Source organism: Rhinoderma darwinii, chromosome 1 (assembly GCF_050947455.1).
Source record: "Rhinoderma darwinii isolate aRhiDar2 chromosome 1, aRhiDar2.hap1, whole genome shotgun sequence".
Lineage (NCBI taxonomy): Eukaryota > Metazoa > Chordata > Amphibia > Anura > Rhinodermatidae > Rhinoderma > Rhinoderma darwinii.
Genome location: NC_134687.1, coordinates 331,455,659 through 331,479,470, shown reverse-complemented (window position 1 = coordinate 331,479,470; position 23,812 = coordinate 331,455,659). Strand labels below are relative to the sequence as shown.

Below are 23,812 nucleotides of genomic sequence, written 5' to 3'. Positions count from 1 at the left end.
GTCCCTCAAAGGTCAGAAAAGAACTTTGGGGGAACCTTATTTATTGTTTTCTTCTTCTTTTACACCATGTCTTTTCACTGTAACTGGGGCTGCACAGGGGAGATCAGCCCTCTTATAGTGTCTATTGTCACTAATAGGGCTGTGCTGGGTCTAGTTAGACCCAGCAGCAGCCTGCCACTAACGGCACCCAGGGATCATGTGACCAGTCGCTGCCTCTATTCATATACACAGCGCTCATTGAGAGATCAGAGAAGATAGAAGCAGAGAAAGCTGCTTCTATCCTCTCCTTAGGGTCCCAAGCAGAGACCCAACATTCAGTTGCAACAAGCTAAAACACGCGCCGTAAATAGGCTATGACTTGGGTATTAAGGCCCCCGACCGCCGGCCGTATATATACAGCCAGCGGTCGGGAACCGGTTAATATTCTGTTCTCCCTTCCCCTATGGAGTCACTAAATCTATGGTGTGGGCCTGAGAGGCTACATAAAGATCATATAATCTCCCTCCGTTTCATAATCAGTAGAGTCACTGTGCAAGAGACAATGTACATCAAACTTCTTTGGTTGACCACCAAATGTATTTTTTATGGTACCAGTTAGGGGCTGATGGACATTATAGGTAGACTATTCGTCTATATTGGTCCCAAATATTTATGATTGGTTAAACCCATCTATGTGTTTCAACAGTGTCACTGGGTCACCCTTCTTAGCTGCTACTCCCTACATCTCTGGCCTGGAAACCACTGCAACAGAAGAATGTACAACACGAGATTTAAATCCATTTAAATAACAGAAAACTCCAAACTTTGACTGTTGTAACAGAGAAACTAAATGTAACCACAAATGTTCCTATTCCGACCCTCAGAAGTTCTTGAAAATATCAAGGTCTATAAAAAAATAAATCACTCCTAGTATTACATTTTACACTTGGTGAAACCAGAAGTCCTTTTTATTTGTTAACCTGTCTCCGTCTCCTTTGTATAAAGGTTTAACAATTAGGAGCATTGATTATTTGACTTTATAAAACATAAATATATATTTAACAGTCCTGTATATAAGACTAAGTATATATGGTGTAGATGTAATGTTAAATGCTTTATATCAGATTTTACCCTTGCTGTCTTATATCTCCATCTTATTAGTATTCTACACTTTCAGATTTCACTTGCTTGCCAAAATTGCCTGTTAATCCTGTCTTATTTGATTCAATTTACTTTTTTTGGAAACAAATTAATAGAGGTGACCTTGCAGTCTTTCCATCGTCACCATAATACATTCCCAATGTATTTCAAAGAAACAGTTTGTAATGTGTAACACTAAAAGACAGAATGAATGTAGATGTTATACTCACCGGCATACATTTAAATTCATAGAAGAGATGTTTCTATTTATGACATATCCACAAAATGTCTCTGATGCATCGACTGTCTAAAGTAGTCTGCTGCCTCTTTACTTCATTTATATGTTTTTGACAATATTATATACATAAGAATTGGTAGGAGATATATATATATATATATATATATATATATATATACACATACACACGCATATATATATATATATATATATATATATATATGTATATATACATATACACACACATACATATATATATATATATATATATATATATATATACACACATACATACACACATACATTCAGTATATATAAATATAGTCATGTACGGATGTAGCCATCTTTATCTTGACTCTGATAACTTGCTGCATATCACACAACAAAAGCGATTGAAAAGTCATTAAAAAATACAAGATAAGGTTACTTTCCTCTGTGTATTTAATGTGTTAAAAGTAAAGACAAAGATGGCTGCATATGTATGTATGATTATTTATTTATATGCATGTATAGAGACAGAGCGAGAGAGAAAGTGAGATAGATAGACAGACACAGACAGACAGACAGACAGATTGATAGGTAGATAGATATAAGATAGATATAAGATAGATATAAGATAGATAGATAGATAGATAGATAGATAGATAGATAGATAGATAGATAGATAGATAGATAGATAGATAGATAGATAGATAGATAGATAGATAGATAGATAGATAGATAGATAGATATGAGATAGATAGATAGATAGATAGATGGATAGAAGATAGATAGATAGATAGATAGATATGAGCAGTGGCGGATTAAGTGTACCATGGGTCCTGCGCTGTTGACACAACTTGTGCCCCCTCCTTCCCCCTCACATGCAATTCAACCCCCCCCCAACCTGCTGACACTGTAACAGTCAGTGCCACTGACCTGACGGATACAGGTTTTAGCACTAGATACAGCTGCTCTCTGTTCAGGATATAAAGCAGCTGAATCTTAAAAAGTAAAAATCATTTTTAATAAAAAGTATTTAGAAAGTTGCACCAAAGACACTGATACACTGTTTTATCAAAGAAAGAAATAATAATAATAAAAAAAAAAAAATTATAACACCTCTCTTTAACCCCTTAAAGACACGGACAATTTTAGCCTTGAGGACAGAGCAATTTTTTTTACATTTCCCTCTTTGCATCCCGACGCTCATAACGCTTTTATTTTTTGTACGACGTAGTTGTATGAGACTTTGTTTTTTGCGGGACGAGTTGTACTTTATGTAGGTACCATTTTTGGTACAAATACATTATCGTTTAATTTCTATACATTTTTAATTAGATTAAAATGCAGAAAAAAAAGCAGTTGCGCAGCAGTTTTAATATTTATTTTTTTACACCATACACCAATCATCATAAATAATGTTATACATTTGTTGTACTGGTTGTTACGGTCGTGGCAATACCAAATATGTCTATATTATTTTATGTTTTGGGACTTATATTTTAAAAAGTTGATTTATTATAAAAAAAATGTGTGTTTCTGTGTATTTTATTTACTTTTTATTTATTTATTTACCATTATTATTTTTTTACATTCATTTAACTTTTTTTATTAATCCCATAAAGGGATTTATCATTTTGATTTTGATTTTGTAACTGCAATGTACTGGCATAGATCTATATGCCAGTACATTAGCCTGTGCACTGATTGTACACAGGCAGTTGTTAGGGCATACCTCAGTATGCCCTAACAACAGGAAATATGTTCAGACAGCCCTGGGGTCCTTCACTTCAATGTGCAGTCCCCCCTCTTTGAACGCCGCGATCAGCTTTCATCGCGGCGTTCAAAGGGTTAACAGCGTAGAGAAGATGTTTCTCTCCTCTCCGCTGTTAGAGCGGGGCCGTGGCTGTGTATTACAGCCGTTGCCCCACTCTCGATGCCACACACAGAGACGGCAGAGACTGCTGTCACACAGGACGAGTATGCTCGTCCTAATGTGCAAAGTGCTCGCCGCTCAGGACGAGCATACTCGTCCTGTGTCGGCAACCAGTTAAAGTGTAACTAAACTTTTAACATGTCATAGTGATATGTCAGAACTTTTAATCGGTTGGGGGGTTCAAGCACTGAGACCCCCACCAATCACTAAAGTGAAGTGGCAGTAGCGCACAATTAAATGCTGCGCCGCTTCGCTTCTGATCGGCATTCCTCGGAATGGTGTACGTCCGTACACCGCTTGCTCGGCTTTCGGAGAAAAGCATATCAGAAACGAAGCGGAACAGCGGTCACCTGAGCGCTTCTGCCACTTTGTTTTAGTGATCCATGGGGATCTCAGTGCTCGGACCCCCACCGATCAAAACTTCTGACATTTCACTATGACATGTCATAAGTTTTTTTAGAAGTTTAGTTACACTTTAAAGGTGTTTTCCTATGAGGGAAATTTATGACATATCCTGTGGATCCTGTCAGATAGGTGCAGTTTCCAGAGGTGGGACTCGCATCTATCTCTAGAACCGGGCCCTCTAAACCCTGTTCTACCTCTTTCTGCTATCGCTGCCTCTCGGCCACATCCTGACCATGGACTTTCCGTAACTCATAGTAGTGAATGGCAGTTACGGAAGCAGTGTACTAGAACCAAGCTCAGCACATAAATACAACACCACAACCAACCTCAGTACATATATACATCACCAGAACCAACCTCAGTACATATATACATCACCAGAACCAACCTCAGTACATATATACAGTACTAGAACAAAGCTCACTACATATATACAACACCAGAACCGAGCTCAGTACATAAAGACAGTACCAGAACCAAGCTCATTACATATAAACAGCCCCAGAACCAAGCTTAGTACATATATACAGCACCAGCACAAATACAGCTCAATTTAGTGCAACCCCTGATGTATAGGTTTGTATGGACTTCATTTCAGATTCTCTCTCTTCTTTTTCTCTTTTCTTCTCCATCCAGTCCAGACCTCTATGACTTCTCCCGGCCACGACCCATTTCTGCAGTTTTCCGCTCAGATGTCTTGGGCTTCTAACTTTTCAAACATTTCTGCATCTATAAACAAAGATAAAGTTATCATGGTGCCGCACAATACGTCCCTATATATAATAGTACCATACACTGCACCTCTAATTATAATAACGACATACACTGTGTCCCTGATTATAATAGCACCATACATTGTGTCCCACACACACACACACATAGTGACCCCTGTAGATAGTGCCCCCATAGTGCTCCCATAGATAGTGCCCACCATAGAGCCCTCTGTAGATAGTGCCCGACATATAGCCCCCCTGTTGATAGCGCTCTACATATATTCCCCTGAAGATAGCGCTCTACATAAAGCTCTCCCTGTATATAGTGCCGTACATATAGTCCCCCTATAGATTGTGTCCCACATATAACCCCCCCCCCTTCCTGTAGATAATGCCACCCACACTTTTTAGTTGAAAACAACAAAATTTACATACTCATCGTGATCCTGTTCCCGCGCCGTCCTGTGTCAATGCAGGCCTGCTCTCTTCTGAGTTAAGCTACGCCATCACGCTGCTTGTGTCGTTGAAAGGCGCTGACTGGCAGGGCAGAATAACATGCCCCATCAATCAACGCCTTTCAACCATGAAAGCGGTGCGATGACGTCATCGCGCCGCTATCATCATTGATTGACAGGGCAGAGTGACTTCTGTGACAACTGCCAATCAGCGTCATTGTAAGGCGCTGAATGGTCGGGCACGAAATGTACCCGGCCATTCAGCGCTTATGCAGATACACGCAGGTACAATTAGTGCAGGAGGCGGTAGCGGCTGCTGGTTTCAGTTGCGCCGCCGCCCCCTCAGAGAGGCAGCAGGTTGGACGGTGCCGCCCTATTCCCTCTCTATTCCCTCTCAGCCCGCCCCTCCTCCCCATTAGCGGCACTAGCGCGCTGCAATGTGTTTTTTTTTTTTTTTTAAATGATGTGCGGTTCGGGCGGCCATGGGCCCCCTGGGAGCCGTGGGGCCCGGGCAGGCGCCCAAACCGCCTATATGATAATCCGCCATAATGAGATAGATAGATATGAGATAGATAGATAGATAGATAGATAGATAGATAGATAGATAGATAGATAGATAGATAGATAGATAGATAGATAGATAGATAGATACAACAAAGAAAATCAAGAGCAGCACCATGCAGGAATGAACAATAAATGTGGGTGCCAGCCTCAGGATAAAGGCAATATCCTTCGTAATAGTCTACAAAAAAATAGGCAGCAATCCTGTATCTCCAAGTGAAAAAAAATCAAGTGATGAACTTTATTCCATAAGCAACGTTTCGGCAGATACAACTGCCTTTCTCAATCATGCTCAATAGCGAGCGCCGCATCTGAGTGGTTTTGGAGAGAGGGAGTGAGCTCCCTCTTATCCCACTGACACCCGGTGATAAGATAATAAAGGCCCCCAGGTCTGCCTGTAGTGAATGCCTGCTAAGCTACGCCAGAGGCATGGCCTAGCAGATGCCTATCCGTTTTAAACGGACAGGCAGTAATACACTGCAATACAAAAGTATTCCAGTGTATTATAAAATCGATCGGATAATCACATAGCAAAGTCCCCTAGTGGGACTAGTGAAAAAGTAAAAAAAAAGTTTAATAAAGTTAATAAAATAAAATGTGAAAAAAAAATTAAAAACCCACTTTTTCCCCTTACAAAATGCTTTTTACTATTAAAAAACCCAAATAAAGCAAAATAGTTACATATGTGTAGTATCTCCGCATCCATAATGACCCCGATTATAAAGCTATTACATTATTTAGCCTGCACGGTGAACGCCGTAAAAAATAATATAAAAAAAAAATGGAAAAATTGCTGTTTGTGAATCCTGACCTAAAAAAATGTAATAAAAAGTGATCAAAAAGTCACATCTACTCCAAAATGGTACAAATAAAAACTAAAAGTCATCCCGCCCAAAAAAAACCCTCATACAACTACATTGGCGCAATAATAAAAAAGTTATGGCTCTTCAAATATGGAGACACAAGAACAAATAATTTTGAAAAAAAAGTATTTTTACTGTGTAAAAGTAGTAAAACATACAAAATGTATACAAATTTGGTATTGTTGCAATCGTAACAACCCGTTGAATAAAGTTAATGTGTTATTTATACCAGACGATAAACGGCGTAGATTTAGGACGCAAAAAAGAGTGGCAACATTTCAGGTTTTCTTCTACCCCCCCCAAAAAAAGTTAATAAACGTTAATTAATAAATAATATGTAATGCTGATTGGTGATGCTGATTGGTCAGCGTCATACATTTTTCTTTACAACGCCCACTTTGTTAAAGTAAAATAAAACGCCCAATTGGGCTTTTACAAAAAATTTGCATAAATGTTAAAATATTCCTAACTTTGTCACTAATAAACGTTTTTTGTTTTTTTAAAACAACAACACAGTAGTTCTCTACAACACAGCGTCTATTACATTAAAACTGGTGACAGAGCCTCTTTAAAACAAATGCTGTAGTAGTTGTAGTATTTCTTTCCTGTAACGAAAATGTCCAAACTGTGTTACAATGTACAGAAAAGCATTACAGTAAATGCTTCAATTCCTACTTTTATTAAATGCATTGCATTGCTGCATTGAGCATGGCAATGTTATGGAGGCTATAAATCACACTTTGTTATACCCTAATAATTCTGTGATGTCTGCAGGAAATCTAGATTTCTTTATACTCTCACCCGACAGCTTTCTGCTTCACTTGCGCTCTATATGTTACCTGTTTGTACACTTCATTTTCTCTGACTGTTATTAAATAAAGCAGCAAAGTCCGACCGCCTGATGGAGTCATCTGTGATAAGAAATGAGCCAGTGAGGGAAGAACCTACAAGACCAAAGCTGGTAGACTGTGTGCCAAGGTCCTCAGATCTCCTTTAGAATAAGATAGATACATTATCAGGGATATTTCTACAGTTCAGTATGGTAAAACAGGGCACTGCGGCTCGGAATTCACATCTTCAACCAGTAAAGGTGGTGTTACACGGGCAGATACCTCTTTAATGTTCTTGGTACCATAATGAAGATGATTAACTCGCACTTATAGGCCTTAGTACACTCCTACCTTAGCATGCTTAACGAGGGAGAATACAAGGCAAGTCTTCTATTGGCCTGCTATTAGCCAATGGCACAATATTATTTTGTGCTGTTTGCACTAATAGGGCCGCGGACCTGTCTCCATACTATGCTGTCATTAAACAGGACAAGAGAGTATCATGACAGATCCGCTTTAAAGTAGATATGAACTTTTCTGTAACAGTAGTGTAGACCGTAGGGGACCCAAGTTTGACACTGGCTACATACTGTACAAATGATAGGCTTCCTCTGCCCGTCCCAGTTAGTCAATATTTAAATGGCTGATGGCCACAAGAGAAGCACTTAACATTTTTCATGAATCTAAGGGAACGGTCTGATGTAGGGGCAGCCGAATGCGTTCAAAACTTTTTTCACTTGTGGTGGCCAGTGACCTCACAATTGGAGTTAGCTTAGGTATTGCCACAGCAAGTGAGTAAAGTTTCGGCCGTGTGCGGCCCCCGCTACGTTATACGTGTACCCTCAAAGGTAAAGAAAGTCTGAGCTAATTAGAAAGTAATATCTTTATTTTTATTGTACTCATCCAAATAGCCCTGAAACAATGTATGTTTAGTATAACATTTTGTAAAACCTAGACATTTAATTTTGGGTTTCCAAATATAATAAAATTTCTTTAGCAATGACCTTATTCAATTCATTGATTTTTAGTAATATAAATTACAAACTTTTTTTTCTCTCATTCCATATACAGTGGATCTCAACAATGTAACCTAAACTCTAGATGTTTATATTAATAAATAAAATAAATCAAACAACTCTGTATAGAAGTAAGTCAAATAAAAAATTCACTGTGGAGGGTCAGTTACAAAAATGTTACAACATTTTTATTACTTGAACCGATCAGTGCTGGATTTCAGCCATAATTACACATGCTTATTCAATTTAAAGAGCAATTCCTCCATTTATCTCTTTCTGTTTCTTGATCTATTCACTGAAATCAAGACTGTGGAAGATTAGCCATTTTCCTCTTCTACGTCTCACAAACCTGTGTCTAGCTGTAAGGTAAATGGCTGCAGTAGGACCCCCTCCCCCACTGCTCTATCTACAATGGAATACCCGGGCTACTAGGACTTGCACCTTTTGCTAAGTACCACTCTGCCAGCTAAAAATGAAAGGGATACACAGCGGGACTGCTGCGGATGTTTAGTGTGAATTGCGGACTGAAAATCTGCAGCAATTTACAGTTAAAAACCTCATCCACAAGCAGCAGAAAAAAAATGAATGGAATTGAGGGCATGCTGCAAATTTTCTAACCCGCAGCATATCAATTCTGTAGCGGATTTGTTGCAGATTTTCCCTGCGGATTTCATCCTTGGCAATGCATAGGGTTAAATCCAAACCAATATCCATGTAAAAATCTAATACATACAGGTTTTCTAGCGGACTTGTTTTGAAATTGTAAAGGATTTGCCAGACACAGCTTCTGTGTCAACACCTGTGGGCAATCAGTCTGCACCTGCTCCTATGTCTGTGAGACAGACTCCATCTTCCACCACTCAGGATGGCAGGCTTATGAGTGGGAGAGCCTATCATAGCCTGGCCAGACGGAGCTAGCTCCCGCCCACTGTCTATTTATACCTGCCTTTCCTGTTCCTCCTTTGCCTGTGATTCTTCTATGCTTGTTTCCTGGCTTGCTGCTGCTGCTTGTACTACTCATCATCTGCTTGTTATTGACCTTGGCTTTCTGACCTCTCTCCTGCTCAGCGTTTGGCACCTCGTTCTCTCCTGGTTTGACTCGGCTCGTTCACTACTCTTGTTGCTCACGGTGTCTCCGTGGGCAGCTGCCCCGTTTCCCTAGCCTCTGTGTACCCTTGTCTGTTCGTCTGTCTTGCACTTACTGAGCATAGGTACCGTCGCCCAGTTTTACCCCGTCGTTTAGGACGGGTCGTTGCAAGTAGGCAGGGACTGAGTGGCGGGTAGATTAGGGCTCACCTGTCTGTCTCCCTACCCTGTCATTACAGAAATTAATGACGAAAAAAGTCTGTGTTGTCTGTAAGGTTACTACAATACTGTGGGTAAGTTTATGTCCTGTTTACTTATGTTATTCATTTCAAGATTTAGTGTTGCTTTAACCGGTTCCTGACCACCGGCTGTATATTAATGTCTGGCGGTCAGGGTCCTTAAAACCAGCGCCATAGTGTGTTTATGGTGCAGGTTTTAGCTGGCTGCCCGAGCGAGTGCTGTGTATAGAATAGAGGCAGCGGCAGCTCCACATCCTCTCTTGGTCCCGGTGATCATGTGACTGGTCACGTGAACGCCGAGATGCCATTAGTGGCAGGCTGCTGCTGGGTCTAACTAGACCCAGCACAGCCCTATCAGCAGGGGCATAGCAAAAGGCTCATGGGCGATGGTGCAAGAATTCTGCTTGGGCTACCCTGCTTCTCCCCAACACCACAAGCCTATGCCCAGCCACCTTGCCCAACAGCCCCCACAGAGTATAATGCTCCCCGTAGCTGTCCCCATACAGTATAATGCTCCCCATAGCTGCCCCCATACAGTATAATGCTCCCTGTAGCTGCCCCCACACACTATAATGCTCCCATAGCTACCACCCACACAGCATAATGCTCCTGAAACAGTATAATGCTCCCATACAGTATAATGCCCGCATAGCAGAACCCATATGTTACAATGCCCACCATAGCAGACCACATACAGTATAATGCCCCCCATAAATGCCCCCATACAGTATAATGCCCCTCATAGTTGCCCAACACTGTATAATGCCCCCCATAAATGCCCCAACACAGTATAATGCCTCCATAGCAGCCCCATACAGTATCATGCCTCCATAGCTGCCAATACAGTATAATGATGCTCATAGCTGCCCCTACACCGTATAATGCCCTCCTTAGCTGCCCCCCACAGTGTAATGCCCCTTAGCTACCCCACACAGTATAATGCCCCCATAGCAGCCCCATATTGTATAATGCCCCTCATAGCTGCCCCCATACAGTATAATGCCCCCTTAGCTGCCCCACACAGTATAAAGCCCCCATAGCTGTCTCCCCACAGTGCAATGCCCCCATAGCTGCCACCATATCAGCCCCCCCGTAGAGTATAATGCCTCCATAGCAGACCACATACAGTATAATGCCCATCGTAGCTGCCACCATAGCAACCCCCCCCCCTTATACAGTATAATTCCCCCATATGTGTAGTATAGAAAAATAATAAAGTTACTTACCTATCCCTGTTCCCACGACGGGTGGAGGAGGAGATCCTTCTCCTCTTTTACCCTTTGTAGTGAATGACTCGGCGCAGACAGGCGCGATGACGTCACTAAATCGCACCGGTCTGCACCGAGCCGCTAATGGCTCACGGCACAGTGAATGCTGAGTCCTGAGGACGCAAATTGTCACGTTGGGTTCGTGGACCCACTGGACCGTACCGCCTTGGCGGTATGGCAGCTGGCCAACAGGGCGCAGGTTACAGTCTATAGTTCTTATAGGGTACCTGTGGCAGCTCGGACAGTAGCAAGGCAGGCTCGGCTGGGGCTAGGCAGCAGGTAGACGTCAGGCATGGTGAAGCAGGAGAGGCGTGGAATACAGCACAGCACGACTTCAGCTCAGCACGACACTCGACCAGGATAGCACGGTATACAGGTAACAGGATACAGGAACAGGGAACACTGGGAACTGGGAAACACTAGGAGACCAATTGCTTAGACAAACTTAGGGTACGACAACAACGCTCAGGCATGGGAGGAAGAGGCTGGTCCCTTCTTATAGTCCAGGGTGCTATGGTCTAATTAAACAAAAAAGTCTGGTGCCCTACGGGACCCGGCCGAGGTGAACGGAAGTGAGCGCTGCCATCTCCTGAGGAGGTGACTGGGACCAGTGCTCGCAGATCCATGGCTGTGGGCGTCAGGAGGTGAGTGAACCTGATGGCCCACGGCCATGGGCATGGCACACAGTTGGAACCGGGACCTCGGTGAATGGCTCGCGACCCCCCAGAGGTCTTCACACGTAATGTATTGTATCGTGCAGTTTGTGTTTGCGGTGAAGAGAGGAGAGGGGGGCCTGTAATTTAAAGCCCCCTTCTCCTCTCTCCACCGCAAACACAGACAGTACAATACAACACACATACAATACGGGCCCCCTCTGCAGCTCACCTGCAGTCTTCCATGCTCTTCCGCACCGGCTCTTCCACAGTGGCTGGAACGCCCCTTCATGTGACGTCATGTTCACATGGTACACTGTGACGTCTAAAGGAGACCTGCCCATAACCAGGAAGTGTCAGCATCACGGCAAATGAAAATAGAATTAGCGCGCTGTGTGGCAACGGGGCTTAGGGGCTGTGTGGCAAGTACAACCACTGCAACCCCTATAGCTACGCAACTGCCTATTAGTGACAATAGTCACTCTAAGAGGGTTGATTTCCCCTGTAGCTGGGACTGCTGTGCAGCCCCAGTTACAGTGGAAAAACATGGTGTAAAAGAAGAAAAAAAAAGAAAAGTCCCCCAAAGGTCTATCCTGACCTTTGAGGGACAGACCATAATAATAATAAAAAAGTTAAATAAAGTAAAAATAAACTAAATAATAAATACACATAAAATACTCACCCAAAAAAACGTTTCCCCCGCCAATTATTGTCGTAATGCTTGCCCTGACCCAATTACCCTAAAATAGACATGTAATATATCAAAATTTACGGTAGACAATGATGATCAATAATAAAAGCCAAATTTTAGTGTAAAACAATATTATTACCAGAAAAAAATTAGCTGAAACATAAAGCATATTTTTGTACTATTATTTTCAAACTGTAAGCCTAGAAATTCTAAAACAGTAAAAAGGATGTGTATAAAAATGATTAAAAAAAGAAACCTGCATTGTCTACAAAGAAAACACCGCAAAAATCACGTCGCTAGCCCAACAAATAAAAAAGTTATAGCCAATTAATTAACGCGTGCTAAAAGTGGCTAAATGGTGTTTAGTCCTGAATGCTCAAAAATACCTCGTCCTGAACCCGTTAAAGACAATTATAAGGGTGTGTTCACATCAGAATTCGTATCCGCTGAGGGGATCCATTGGAGGTTTCCGTCGGGTTAACCCCTCAGCGGAAAGGCAAACGGAAACCTCAGCTTCCGTTTCCCTTACGATTGAACTCAATGGTGACGGAAACCTAGCTAATAGTTTCCGTCTGTCACCGTTGCGACATGTCCGTCATTTTGACTGCGCTATTGACTCCATCCGAATATATGCGGCGTCCAAACAAAATGCAAAAAACAACGGCAAAATTCTTTCTTTTCTCCCATTCCCCCCATAAAAAAATAAAATAAAAGTTAATCTATAAGTCCTATGTACCCCTAAATACTAATGAAAACTACAACTTGGCCTGCAAAAATCAAGCCCACATACGGCCACATTGACGGAAAAATAAAAAAGTTATGGCTCTTGGAATGCGGCGATGCAAAAACAAGTACATTTTTTTCTAAAAGGGTTTTTATTGTGCAAACGTAGGAAAACATATAAAACCTTTACATATTTGGTATCTCCGTAATCAAGCCGACCCATAGAATAAAGTTAACATGTTATTTACGCTGCATAGTAAACGGCGTAAATTTATAACGTGAAAATCAATGCTGGAATAGCTGCTTATTTTCAATTCTCTCCTAAAATAAAGTTAATAAAAGTTAATCGATATATTATATGCATCCAAAAATGGTACAATTACAAAAATCAAGCCCTTATACGGCGATGTCGGCTATGTCGACGGAATAAAAAAAAAGTTTGACTGTTGGAATGTGACCGTGAGAAAACAAAAAATAATCCATGGTCATTAACGCGCAAAATGGCCTGGTCATTAAGGGGTTAATGTAAATATATCAGTAAGAATTACTAAATAGAATGTGCAAGCAATATAAGGAAACATTCATTTAAAATCTATATTGCATGCATTTTTATGTAAGAAAATAAGAACAGTACATTAGACCCCTTATATGCAACATATTGCGTACAAGAACTACACTACTGTAGGTGCAAAAAAACTGAAAAACCAATACAACATATTCATATTCATTTGGTGGTAGGACTGCAGGAGGTAAGCAGCCATTGCAAAGTAATGTATCATTGTCTCTGGTGAAGCTAAATTAGTTGCATACTATACATTCCAACGTTTTACAATAGCAGAGATAATACATCTGGGTCTACATCTGCACAAACGACAGTCAAGGCAAGCCTTCATTTTCTAGCAGTAAAGGCTGTCTCTGTAATTCCATAAGGGATTATTGCCTACTTTCTTATGTGAACAATGCATATCCATACTGTTGACGCAAATTAAATGGATTACTTTATTGTTGCTGCTCCAAATCAGATGCTTGTATTGTTTTTTGGTTAGAAGATAGCTAGCTAGATAGATATATAGATTGATATGTGATAGATAGATAGATAGATAGATAGATAGATAGATAGATAGATAGATAGATAGATAGATAGATAGATAGATAGATAGATAGATTTTTAACTAATGTTTAGAAGTTGAGAGATTTAGGCTGGGTTCACACGACCTATTTTCAGACGTAAACGAGGCGTTCTATGCCTCGTTTTTACGTCTGAAAATAGGGCTACAATACGTCGACAAACATCTGCCCATTCATTTGAATGGGTTTGCCGACATACTGTGCAGACGACCTGTAATTTACGAGTCGTCATTTGACAGCTGTCAAACGACGACGCGTAAATTGACTGCCTCGGCAAAGAAGTGCAGGACACTTCTTTGCAACGTAATTTGAAGTCAATGAAGAGCAGCTCAAGATTTACGAGCGTCAAAGACGCCTCGCATAATGCGAGGAGCTGCTTTTACGTTTGAAACGACGCAGCTGTTTTCTCCTGAAAACAGTCTGTCTTTTCAGACGTAAAAGGTAGCTAGCGTGTGCACATACCCAAACTGTTAGAGAGAGAAAGCGGGCAATTCTAAGCACATTGTAGTATCTGGGGTTTACCTAGTTTATCCCCACAGTGTCCAGGTAAAGGCAGTAAATTATCATTATCATTAACAATAAACTTTTGTGCTCCTTCAATTTACAATATATTTATTTGTTACCATTGTAGCTTGGAAATATTGTAACTTGAGAAAATGATTCTATAGAAAACTAGTAATTGGACTGAAGCCAATAAAATGTCAACCAAAAATAAGAGAAAATGTGCACTATAACTAATACATGTGAACCAAGTCCTTACATATAAAAGTCAGAGAGAGCTTCTGGAAGCTGATGGGATGCTTTTTTATGTTGAGGACAGCAGCTTCTTTAGGGTCTTGTACAGTATAAAGTGTACCAGAAAAATAAGAAGGAGTAGCACTCCCCTGGTGTCCAAAGGAGCAGCACAACCCGGCACATGTGGAGAGTAGTTCAATAAATGTAACTCTGTACTGTACCTCAGAAAGATGCCACTAGACAGACAATGAGTGCGTGCATTTTAGTTATACAGTGCTAACTGAACTACTCAGGGCCGCACTGTCCATGTTGCGAGATGAGCTTCTCATCTCAGGTGGTGGCCTGCTGCCTATCTGAGGGGGTAGCAGCTCCACTGAAACCAGCCACCACCACCCCCTCCTGCACTATAATTGTATCTGCGTCTATGATGCATAACTAGTGCTGGCAGGGCATGCAGAGCCTTTCAGTGGCTTGTGTTGTTGATTGGCAGGGCAAGGCACCCTGCCATTAAGTGCCTTTCAATGACGCAAGTGGCGCAATGACGTCATCGAACCGCTTGCATCGTTGAAAGGCTCTGAATGGCAGAGGCTTGCGTTGTTCAGCCCCAGCAGACCTGCTCAGTAGAGAGCAGGCTTGCATTGCTAGAGGACGGTGTAAGAACGGGATCAGGTATTTATGTCAATATTTTTCTTTCAATTAAAAAGTGTGAGTGGGCATATGTATAGGGGGGCTCTATCTACAGGGGGCTATACCTACATGTGGGGCACTTTTTATAGGGGGCTATATGTGGGGCACTATTTACAGGGGGCTATATGCGGGGCACTTTCTACAGGGGGCTATATGTGGGGCACTATATACAGGTGCCACTATCTACAGGGGGCTCTATGGAGGCAATTATCTACAGGGGGATCTATGTAGGGCACTATCTACAGGGGCTCTATCTACAGGGGCTCTATGGGTGTCACTATCTACAAGGGGCTCTATGGTCGCACCTTCTACAGGGGGATCTATGGGGGGCACTATCTACATGGGGCACTATGTGTGTAGGGCACAGTGTATGGTGCTATTATAATCAGGGACACAGTGTATTGCGCTATTATAATTAGAGGTACAGTTTATGGCACTATTATAATTAGAGGTAGAGGCAGTGTATGGCGCTATTATATTTAGGGGCGTAGTGTGTGGTACCATGAGCATTTTATCTTTGTTTATAGGTGCGGAAATAATTGAAAAGGGAGAAACTGAAGACATCTGAGCTGCAAACTGGAGAAATGGGCGGTGGCCGAGAGAATTTATCATAGAGGTCTGGACCGGATGGAGAAGTAAAGAGAAAAAGAACAATTAGAATCTGAGAAGACATCACCTGTGTGTCACTCAATGTAAATATTTATTCTGCCTCTAATCAGTGCTGTAGTTACTGTATGATCTGCAGCGACATGATGGGTGGTATGATTTTCTTTTTGTGAAACAGCAACTCCAAGCATATACTTAACATTGTTCAGGCTATACTGGGAGCTGTAGTTTTATGCTGTACAAACCTATACTGCAGGGGTTGCACTAAATTTGCTAATGATTTCTGTACTGAGCTGAATTTGTGCTGATGCTGTATTTATGTAGTGAACTTTGTTCTGGTGCTGTATTTATGTATTGAGCTTCTGGTGTTGTATTTATGCACTGAGCTTTGTTCTGATGCTGTATTTATGTACTGAGCTTGGTTCTGGTGTTGTATTTATGTACTGAGCTTGGTTCTTGTACTGTATTCATGTACTGAGCTTGGTTTTGGTATATGCGTACTGAGCTTTGTTCTGGTGCGTTATTTATGTACTGAGCTTTGTTCTGGTACTCTCTGTATGTACTGAGCTTGGTTCTGGTGCTGTAATTATATAGGATACATTTATAATATCAAAATTGCAGGGCAGATGGATTTGTTTTCAATTCAAGGTATATTTACTGGGAGCCTGTCAGGCAGTTTTAACCCCTTGAACCGCCACCATGCGGTAATACATGACTCGACAATATTTCCAAACATTCCCTTGTATGTTTTTTTCAAATGCAGCAAAATCGATAAAATCTAATTTTTAAATGGCGCACACTATATGCTAATTACTCATTAAAGGTTCATGGGGCGGTGCCGCTATCCTAAAGAGTAACATAGTCCTGCCTCCAAACCTATTTTTCCATGCTTGATTGACATCCCCCAGGCTGTTATACATCACGACCAGTCTCCTCCAACTTTCTCGAATGCACCAGTGCTTTGTACTCCTTGGGCACGCACCGTGCAGCGAGGTGTACGCTACCCGGTTACATTGCTGCACTGCGCATTCCAGGGGAGTACAAGGCAATAGTGTATCCGCAAGAATTTGTGGAAGCTGCTAGCGATATAGAACATCCAGGGGATGTCAATCACGATCTGGGGGGTGCGGTTTCAATTTTCACCTCAGGCAGCAGAAAAGCTAGAATCAACCCTGGAACTACTCACATTGCGTCCTGCATCTACAGGGACCTGCAAAACAGCCAGTCCGGAGAGTCTATTAAAGGTTCAGGTAACCTATTTACAAACGGATACTTTTTGCTCAGTGAATAGTCTGCAATACAGGGAAGGGGGCACTTAGTCTACCCTCCTTACATACTTGCCCCTTTTCTGTTTTCTTTTCTAATTATGGTTTACCTGCACAGATTTGACACAAAAGTGCTATCAATACCTGGACACATCATGCACTGCTTAACTGGTATAGGACTATTTTAGTACGAATAGACTGCTATACAAAGATGACAACCTCATATGGAGTTGTATTGACTGCACACAGTTGGAAACACTGACAGATCCCATTGTATGTCAATAGAGTTCGTCAGACGCCATTGGAATCCATCGTATGACAGATCCAGCACAGCTCTGTGGGTTTCGTTATGAACAGAAGTCATGGCATAGATGTGAACAGAGACTTGGGCTACATTCACACAAGCGTGTCTATTTTGTGTGCGCAAAAAATGGCGCGTATTTCCTGAATTTCATGTCCGTGCCATTAGTGTGCGTTGCGTATGGCATCAGTGTGTTTTGCGTGTGGCATCCATTTTTCACGTCTATGCAAGCACTTTTTTTTAAATTTCCCTTCATTTCTTAGCAATTGATGCGTTTAACTCGGACTGTCGTCTGTGTGCTGTCCGTGTTTTTAATGCACCCATACACTTCAATGGGCGACCACGTCTTCAAAAAATGCAGCAATATAGAACATGCAGTGAGTTTCAGGCAACAGACCCTCGCTGCGTGAAAACTCACGCATATCTGAATAGCCCCATTGAAATGTAGGGGTCTGTGTGCTGTCAGTTATTTCAACGGACGAGGAACACGTACGTCTGAATGAAATCTTAAGCTGGGTTTACTAGGACAGATGTGTGCCCATAATGAGCACCGAGTATCGATTGTTAGGCTATGTTCACACAACCTATTTTCAGGCGTAAACGAGGCGTGTTATGCCTCGATTTATGCCTGAAAATACGGCTCCAATACGTCGGCAAACATCTGCCCATTCATTTGAATGGGTTTGCCGACATACTGTGCCAACGACCTGTCATTTTACGCGTCGCTGTAAAATGACTGCCTCGTCAAAGAAGTGCAGGACACTTGTTTGGACGTAATTTGAGCCGTTTTTCATTGAATCCAATGAAGAACAGCTCCAAATTACAGCCGTCAAAGACGCCTCGCAAAATCCGAGTACGAGCAATTACGTCTGAAATGACGGAGCTGTTTTCTCCTGAAAACAGATCCGTAATTTCAGCCGTAATGGTCGTTATCGTGTGCACATACCCTTACAGGTTAATCGGTGCTCGTTTAAAGGGCCTTTACATGGACCAATGTAAAATCTATGGTTTGATCGCTCGTTAATAGAATTGTTTGGTCCCCATACAATTTACATAATGTCGGTAGCACATTCCCCGACAACGATGATTTTCAGGGCAGCATAAAAGATTAAATCAGCCAACGAACAACAGTTTGCTCATTCATTGGCTGAACTCTGCCCTGTATACACGGGGAATGATCAGGAACGAGCATTCATACGATCATTGGCCCATTTAAAGGGGCCTTAAGTCATGGATTTCAATTGTTTACAATAGATGCAAGTAGTGATAGTTCTTTAAATTAAATACTTTTGCATTGTTGGAGATAAATGTGGTGACATTTGGTTATGAGCACATTTCAATGACACATCTACCGCCTCTTAAAAACCAACACGCATCTGACAGAGCTGTGCGGTTTATATTTCAGTTGAAGACATTGCAGGGAGCAGATTCTTTAAGCAGATCCGAGTCAACACATTAATAGCATGTGGTAATCGTGTCTTTCTTGTATTGTAGACTGGAGTTCCATTCTGATGCTAAGCTGAGAATGAATAAAAAAAAATATATATGGTAACCTTATTTTTACATTCTACTGCTGACAACATAAATAGGCTATAGTCTTACCCAACCTTATTGCAGCATTTGCCTTATCCCACATTTTACCTATGGTTGCAACCATTGTATCCATTGTAATTGAAGTGCATCACTCACATCATGTTACCGTCCTTAGCTTAAAGGGGTTTCCGAGATATATATTTTTTCAACTTTTATTTCTATATTGCACATCTTTATAATATGTTCATTAAAATGTTGCTTCTGTTCTCTGCACTGCCTGCTCGTCACATGACCTCCGACGTCACGTTTTGAGCCTCCTCCACTGACATGTCGTATACTCATCACATGGTCTTGCACCAGAGAGACCTCGTAGGTTATACGACACGTCAGTGATGACGTCTTGTTTCTGGGGCGGCTATGTATTTTGTGCTCGCGCTTCCAATCTTGCTATTGACTGTTAACCCTCTGATTGGATGCAGTGGCGGTAATGCAGCTGGCCAACAGGGAGCAGGTGAATGTCTATAGGTCAATAGGTACCTGTGGCAGCTCAGACAGCAGCAGGGCAGGCTTGGCAGGGACTAGGTAGCAGGCGGACGTCAGGCGAGGTGGAGCAGGTCAGACGTGGATGCAGCACAGCACGACTTTGGCACAGCTCAGTGCTAGACCAGGGATGTATGGTTTGCTAGGAACAGGAACTGGAAACAGGTATAGGTACAGGGACAGGGACTGGAACAGGAAACACACTAGGAGGCCATCACGTAGACAAACTAGGGAACACAACAACGCTCAGGCATAGAACTAGGGGGCTGGACCCCTCTTATAGTCCAGGGTACTGACGGGTCAAAGTTCATCAACGAGGTCCGGTGCGCCTTCAAGAGCATGCACGAGCGTGCGCGCGCACCCTACGGGATCCGGCTGAGGTGAGTGGACGCGAGCGCTGGCGTCTCCTGAGGAGGAGGCTGGGGCCAGCGCTTGCCGACTCGTGGCTGCGGCTGTCAGGGGGAGGTTGGAGCTGACAGCCCGCAGCCACTGACATTACAGTATCCCCCCTCTTACGCCCCCTCTTCTTGGGACCAGAGCGAGAGAGAAACTTGTTCAGAAGAGTAGGGGCATTGAGATTTTCCTCTGGCTCCGTGGACCTCTCTTCAGGGCCAAATCCCCTCCAATCCCCCAAATAAAAAGTCTTTCCTCAAACACCATGCGAAAAGTCCAGAGGAAGGCAGGGAAGTCATGGGTCTCTGGTCCTTGTCTCTCCCAGATAGGGTTCGCCCATGCAAGAGCCTTGCCAGTGAGGAGATGATAAAAGCGACCCTGGCACCATCAGACGAAAATGTCCTAGCATACAGGCTGAAGTGGATCTGGCATTGATTAAGAAAACCACGACAGGTACTTGCTTCTCCATCATAACGGTCAGGAAGTGGCAAAGAAACACGTGGGTCAATACTGCCAAGAGGTGTAATCTGAGGATCAACATTGCCAGGAGGTGTAGTAGGAGGAATGGCAGCTTGTGCCTCCTGCCGCCGTGCAAGAATGTGCAACGCCTGATTGAGTTGGTCCTGTCGGGACCGGAGGTCCAGCATATCCGCCCGCATGTCTTGATACGTCATCATAGTCTTGAATCGACCAGCGGGATCCATGGCCTGAGCGTACTGTCACGAAGGGTCTGTAGGCCCACTGGGCCGTACCGCCTTGGCGGTAAGGCAGCTGGCCAACAGGAAGCAGGTGAATGTCTATAGGTTAATAGGTACCTGTGGCAGCTCAGACAGCAGCAGGGCAGGCTCGGCAGGGACTAGGTAGCAGGCGGACGTCAGGCGAGGTGGAGCAGGTCAGACGTGGATGCAGCACAGCACGACTTTGGCACAGCTCAGTGCTAGACCAGGGATGTATGGTTTGCTATTAACAGGAACTGAAAACAGGTATAGGTACAGGGACAGGGACTGGAACAGGACACACACTAGGAGGCTATCACATAGACAAACTAGGGAACACAACAACAACGCTCAGGCATAGAACTAGGGGGCTGGACCCCTCTTATAGTCCAGGGTACTCACGGGTCAAAGCTCATCAACGAGGTCTGGTGCGCGCGCTGCCCCTTTAAGTACGGGCACGAGCGCGCACGCGCCCCCTATAGGCTCCGGCTGAGGTGAGTGGACACGAGCGCTGGCGTCTCCTGAGGAGGAGGCTGGGGCCAGCGCTTGTCGATTCGTGGCTGCGGCTGTCAGGGGGAGCTGACAACCCGCAGCCACGGAAATTACAGATGCAGCGGTCACATGCTACGCGCATGTGAACAACCACTTTTTTAGTTTATGTATTTAATTTCCAGCCCCTAATAAAAAAAATTGATGTATCGGAAAACCCCTTTAACATACACATATTCCCAAAACCACTTTAATCTATGGGATTTGCAACAGAGCTGAAATGTTAATCAAATATTCTCAAAAAGAGAGAAAGGCAACCATTGGGCTCTTACTAGTAAGCTTCCAATGAATGTAAAACCCTGCACAGAAATAATTTTAAAGCCTACCTGCATCACCTACTGCTGAGCAGGTCATGTTCACATGAGTCTGGGAATTTAGCATATAGTGTGAATGCTGGTCTTTGTAAATAGAGGGATTCTGAGCCAAAGGGTTTTTAGTCCTAAAGCTGATCCTTCAACTCAGTTGAGAAGGAGCATTATTAAAATTGATGGCACTTTTTCTGTGATTTCCATTTCCAGAAATCTCAGAACGGTGACAAAGGGGTTTAGGCACCAAACTATCAAGAATACCATGACCCTTTCTTTATGGAAATTGGTGGGGGTCCAAGCTCAGGAACCCTTACCATTGTCATCCACTAACATGTCTCTATGATATGTCAGAGGATATTAGGTGTATTTCAGTGATTCTATTATGTGTTATTCGTAAAAAAATATATAAGAATTGTGAGTAAAAGGTCTTAAAACTGTACACAATGTAAGAATACTTTTATTCTACTATCCAACTACAACAGTTTTAAACTTCATGTTTTATTTAGGCCTCATTCACACGGCAGGGTTTCCCGTCCGGGTGCCGGCCGTTCATAAATCGGCCGGCACCCGGCTGCATTAGGAATGATAGACCCCTAATGGGGCTATTCACACGACCGATTTTTTGACGGCCGGAAAATCCGGCCGTCAAAAAATAGGACATGCTCTATCTTTGCCCGGACACCCGGCCGCCCGGCTCCCATAGAAGTCTATGGGGCCGGGTATTACACGGCCATCACCGGAATGTGTTCCGAGTGATGGCCGGGTTTCCCGGCGCTTGCGCTCTATCTCCTCCTCCTCACAGCGCAGAGTGCATGTGAGGAGGAGGAGTTGATGCCATTCTGACGAATGGCATCGCTGCACACTGTGTTGCAGGGCCGGGGTGTACAGCAGGTGGAGGGAGCGCTGCGCTGGCTCCCTTCCCCTGCTTGTTAAAAGCACCCTGGCTCGGCGACACCTTAGATGGCGCCGCTAGTAGCAGCAGCTGCTGCGGCTGCTACTACTGCAGCGACGCCACTATAGCAGAGCGGGGAGGTATCTCCCCGCTCTGCTATGTGCTAGCCGCACTTTAGCTCCTTGAAGGAGCGGAATCCCCGTGTGTTCGGGGATTCCGCTCCTGGACAGAGCGCTTGATGTCTCTGTCCATATCTGGGCAGTGACATCAGGGGAAACTCCTGAAGCGGAATCCCCGAACACATGGGGATTCCCCTTCAGGAGCTGCCGCTGATGTCACTGTCCGGATCTGCCCGGCCCGGCACGGATGCATAACTTTATGCAAACCGGCCGGGCAGAATGGCCGATTTTACCGGCCGGCACTCGGGCTCGGACCCGACCCGGTCGTGTGAATCCCGCCTTAGACTTTACTTAATAGTATCATTTTGTTAGACCACCCACGTTAGTATGAGAAAATGTTTAATGCCAAAAATGAATTGCATATACTCATGGTAGTGGAATATCTCATCTCACTGCTCTGCTCTATGCATGGTCAGCGCTGAAGTGTTGAAATATCGAAGCAGCTGCTGTGATGAGAATCTCTGTGATCTGTACTGCATGTCTAAGACACTGTAGACTTATGAACTGCTCTTACGTGAGCAAATATGATAAAATAATATTATTATAGACGTGGGTGATATGTGAAAGTTCATATACGCAGTACTGCATTGGAAACAAATGAAAGTTGAGTCAGGGTTCATCCAAATAGGCATATAAAAAGTAACGTCAAGAAATTACACATTTTTGTGTTACTGAAATCTGTTTTTTGAGGCATGTGTGTCAACGTTTCATTGATACAGTGTACACAAGTTCGCTCAGATCCTTACGCTTTCCCATTTTTCCTGCTTCCGACACATTAACATCAAGAACAGACTGGTCACTTGCTGCCTTATATATCCCATTCCCTGACAGGTGCCGTTGTAACGATATAATCAATGTTATTCACTTCACCCGTCAGTGGTTTTAATGTTATGGCTGAACGGTGTGTATTTATTAGAGTGAAAGCAGTAAATATATTTTATATGTTTCATTGATCTGACTGATTCTGCTTACTTTTCACTCATGGCATTAGTTTGCCTTGTGATTCTGCTTCTCGCCATTCTATCCGGCTCCTCTATTTGTCTGTCTGGACATCAAGTTTACTTACTTATTATAGCTATATACACAGTCAGTCCTGATATCCCAATGGTCCACCTGTAATTTGGTGCTCTTGTATAATTAATAAGATGGTAACAACCTACAAGATGGTAACAACCCAAATACAGATCTATAATACAACCTAA

The 23,812-nt window shown here is 43.0% G+C and overlaps 1 protein-coding gene across 1 annotated transcript in view; it reads left to right on the top strand.

Annotated features, from left to right (window-relative positions):
• SVEP1 (sushi, von Willebrand factor type A, EGF and pentraxin domain containing 1) overlaps positions 1–23,812 on the top strand; it is a 376,990-nt gene that overhangs the window by 14,663 nt on the left and 338,515 nt on the right. The gene's annotated exons all lie outside the window — the stretch shown is intronic.